Source organism: Ammodytes marinus, assembly GCF_949987685.1.
Source record: "Ammodytes marinus genome assembly, chromosome: 4".
Lineage (NCBI taxonomy): Eukaryota > Metazoa > Chordata > Actinopteri > Uranoscopiformes > Ammodytidae > Ammodytes > Ammodytes marinus.
The window spans coordinates 3,918,604-3,923,272 of record NC_137233.1 but is presented as its reverse complement, the minus strand read 5'-3'; the positions used below and the strand labels follow the sequence as shown (position 1 = coordinate 3,923,272).

The 4,669-nt window shown below is 40.6% G+C and overlaps 1 protein-coding gene across 2 annotated transcripts in view; it reads left to right on the top strand.

Moving 5' to 3' along the window:
- The window catches only part of LOC307249608 (gamma-glutamyl hydrolase-like), a 30,678-nt gene extending 26,232 nt beyond the window's left edge, over positions 1–4,446 (top strand). For both annotated transcript variants that reach the window (XR_013844842.1, XM_080026411.1), the window contains one exon: positions 1–4,446. This exon is cut by the window's left edge. The gene's annotated coding sequence lies outside the window, so the exon portion shown is untranslated.
- The last annotated feature ends 223 nt before the right edge of the window (positions 4,447–4,669 follow it).

Genomic DNA, 4,669 nt, shown 5'->3' with positions numbered 1-4,669 from the left:
TCATAGCTTTTATTTCCAAACACACAAATGCATTGGGGACACTGCACATTCTATTCCAAATCCAAACATGAAGAAACTTTTGTCAAATGTTTCTTCATCTTTACAGAAAGTGAAGAAAAAGGAATATTAGAATGTTAATAAATAGCAGTGTCTGCATTTTTCTTTACAACTCAAACATTTACTATAACAACTGAAAAATGCACGAAGATTTAGCTTTCCTATGAATCACTGAACTAATATTTAGTTGTATAACCTCTGTTTCTGAGCATCTGTGTTGCAGGGAGCCGACCAATTTATGGCACCTGTGAACAGGTGTTTCAGCCCAGGACGATTGGACTACATTCCACAATTCCTCTGCATTTCTTGGTTTTGCCTCAAAAACAGCATTTATGATGTCCCCACATGGGTTTTCTATTGGACTAAGGTCCAGGGATTGGGCTGGCCACTCCATAACGTTAATCTTGTTGGTCTGGAACCAAGATCTTGTTCGCTTTGGGGTCGTTGACTTGTTGGAACACCCATTTCAAAGGCATTTCCTCTTCAGCATAAGGCAACATGACCTCTTCAAGTATTTAAATGTAACCAAACTGATCCATGATCCATGGTATGCGATAAATAGACCCGACACCATAGTATGAGAAACATCCCCATAACATGATGTCTGTGCCACCATGCTTCACTGTCTTCAAAGTGTACCGTGGCTTGAATTCAGTGTTTGGGGGTCGTCTGACAAACTGTCTGCGGCCCCTATTCAAGCCACAGTACACTTTGAAGACAGTGACAGCGTGTTTGGAAATACAAGCTATTATAAGGATTTTGATCTTGCCTCACTTTTTTAAACACACTGCTATTATTTTGAACACAACTGTATATGGGATTGTTGTTGTTTTTTAAATGGATGTGTGAAATGCTGGAAACTTGAATTTGATGAATAAAGCTGGGAACACACTGCACTGGCCGCGCGGCGAGATTACATACAAAGTCAATGTACTAGCGCGTGGCCGCGCGTCCACCCAATAATCGGCGTCCAGCGGCCGGCGGCGGGGGCTTGCGCGGCGCGTGGCCGCGCCTCATGAGAGGCGCGTGAATCGGGAGCGCGGCCATTAGCGGCGCATAGAAATTGTGTCATCGAAGGAGCGTGAATCGAAGGCTTGTGCAGCGAGCACGGCGCCGCAGAAAAAGATGAAATGTTTCATCTTTTTCTGCAGCGCCGCCGGGCACCGCGCCTCCACAGCCAATCAGCGTTGAGATTGCCCGGTGGCGGTGGTCTGCAAGACGAGGTGGGCGTGTGGAGTGAGGACATCGGGCTTCCAATACATTCTGCATATGTGTAGGCTATTTTGCATCTGTTTAGCTGTTGGTTGTACTTTAGCCAAGGTAGCGCCGGTTAGCATAGTGAAACTCACCCAGCTCTGTGCTGCTCCTGAGGATAATATGAACCCAAACTTGACGGCAGTGTCCGTGTGGAATTCCAATATAGTGCAGCGAAGAACCGGTGTTGTCCTCCGTCAGCCGGCACACTTTCACTTTCAGGTAGGCTGATGTTTGCCTTTATTTTAGCCGCTGAGCACACACTGCTGTTGTTATTGTGTTTAGATATGTTGCTGAATTGCTGTTAATGTGTGTGTATTTGCGATCGGGGTGCGTCTTCATGCTGTTTTAATGTTATTTGTGACATGACTGCTGCTGGTTACACAGTGAACCTACATCTGTATTTTTTGGCACAGCTGGACCATGCTGTTGTTGTTGCACCATAAGTGTGACGGGTCTGATTTCGGCGTCGGCGTCAGGAATATATGGCCCAATATGATCAAGCGGCGAGCCTCTTTCGATCACGCGGCCAACCGCCGCCTTCGATGTGGCGGCCGGCGGCCGCGGCTCCGCTGAATATGGCCCAATATGACCCAAATGATCAAGCGGCGAGCCTCCTGCGTTCACGCGGCCAACCGCCGCAGGCGGCCAATGCGGTGTGTTCCCAGCTTAAAGTGTCTGTCAGTCAGTCAGTCAGTCAGTCTGTCTATCCACCCACTCATCTATCTATCTATCTATCTATCTATCTATCTATCTATCTATCTATCTATCATCCATCTATCCATCCATCCACCCACCCACCCATCTATCTATCTATCTATCTATCTATCTATCTATCTATCTATCTATCTATCTATCTATCTATCTATCTATCTATCTATCTATCTATCCATCCATCTATCCATCCATCCATCCATCTATCTCACACATATAGACAGTACTGAGGACTGAAACAAAAGCTCGATCAAATCAAAATGTGTCAAATAATCGTGACCCAAATTGTAAAACAAAAAAAAGTTCATATGTAATGCACTTTATTTATTAAACAGCCCTTTACAACAGTCCAACCAAAGTGCTTTACAGGTCAGTCAGTCTGTCTATCCACCCACCCATCTATCTATCTATCTATCTATCTATCTATAATAAATAAAAAAGAGAGAATAAAAATAAAAACAATTTAAAAAACAAAAATTAAAAATACATCAAAATCAAATAAGATAAAATACAATACATATGTACATGATTGTATCTGTGTGTGTCTGTGTGGCCATGTGTTACGTATGGGCTTGTTTTGTGTGTTTGTTCTTAGCCTCTTCTTTTCCCCCTCTCTATAATCTGCCTCTGATTGAGTGAGCAGGTGTGTTGTTTCACTCAATCACACACAGGTGTTTCAGTTTCAGTGGGCAGCATTTTTACGCACAGGCAGACACGACGCCCCCACCTTCTCACACACACACACACACACACACTTTACGTACATTTTTTGCCAAGCTGCTGACCTGTTTTTGACCGGTAAAGTTTAGTTGATGCTTTTTCTTTTTTTTTGAGAATTAAACACTATCCCTGCGTTCCAATCCCCCATACTTCCCTACTATTTATTTAGTACGCCAGAAAAAGATTTATGATGTCCCAAATACATGCACGTCAACTGTAGTATGCTGAAAATACATAAATGCCCCCACTAACTCCAATAGCATTTTGGAGTATTCGTCTTTATTCTCGACATTTCTCGACATAATGAAAAAAAATCTTCCTTATCTGATTTTTTTTCTCTCTCCTGTGGCCCTTAAACTCTTCTGTACTTTAGTATGTAGTGTAGTAAAAAGAAAGAGTATGTGATTTGGAACGCAGGGTTAGTTTGTTATTTTCCCCCTCTCTTTAATCTGCCTCTGATTGAGTGAGCAGGGGCCTATTGCATAAAACTAGGATAAGGGATTAACCTAGGATATTTCGGTTATCCTGGCTTGCGTTAGCCATGATCCGGTTGCATAAAAGTGGAGGGACATAAGTTACCCTGGAGATTTATCCTTTACGTTTAGCCTGGTCCCGACCAGGCTAAACGTAAAGGATAAACTTATTCTGTTGCCTGATTGGCTCAGTCAGCTGTCACTCCGATCTGAAATCAAGGTGTTTAACAGTTATTCCATGATCTTCTGTGTATTGCTTTATTTTCCATTAAGGTACCACATAAAGGACTGCATTGTCATTTAGTTAAATAGTCCTTCTTTTTTATTTATTTAACCTGAACCATTTATAATTAACTTAATTATAATTAGATTAAGATGCAATGATATAAATTACAATAATTGATGTTCAATATTGCAGGCTATATTTATACAATTGATTATCGATGGAAGATGACGTTGCAAGTGTGGGTCAAATAAATTCACTTTGTACTTATCACTATATCGAGGTGCATCTAAAACAAAATTCAATATCAATGAAAAATTCCTTTTTTCTGTAATTGAATTCAAAAAGTGAAACTTAAATATATTCTAGAAATTCATTACACATGGAGTGAAATTAATCTAGAATAAACATACTTTTCAGAAGGTCGACATTTCTGTATTATAAATCCTTTTTCTGATTGGTTGTATGTAACATTCTAATATTTTGAGATACTGGATTTTTTATTCCATGTCAATCAATCATCCAAAAAAAAAGGCCTGACATATTTCACTTTGTGTAATGAATCTATGAAAGTTTCACTTTTTGAATGGACTTTCCATGATATTCAATTTTTTAGATGCACCTGCAGACTGCTCACTGTCAACTATTTTATCATAAAACAATGCAGGGACATCAAGAACAATTAGCAGAGAATACATCTCCTGTATGAATTGAACTGCCCCCTCACTTACGGTTTAAACTAGCAAGGCATTGTGGGAAAATGGGCCGTCTTTTCCATTTTTCCATCAGTAAATCTGTGTTCGATCTCTGGGTCTACTTCTGAAAGCTGTGGGCTGGCACTTAACAGAATTACTTACACCTGGCTTGACAAAGCAGCCCCTTTACATCCTGGATTGGCGTTTATGCAACTGACTAATCCAAAGTGCCCAGGCTAGACTTTGTCAAGGCTGGCTTTATCAATCATCCTGGATGTCTTTATTCCACTTTTATGCATGGTGTGTTGCATCACACTCACAGGTGTTGTAATCAGTGGGCAGCATTTTTTGCCAAGCTGCTGTACTATCTAATAAAGCTTGAAAATGCCAAAAAATATGTTCAAATATTTCTGGATTTTTCTCCATCAGTCACCATTCCGACTAGTATACTAGTAAACCCAGCTAATAAGGATTCTTTTTAAACAGTTTTATCAGATATAACAAATATTGTCTTTTTTTTTACGTTTACTCAT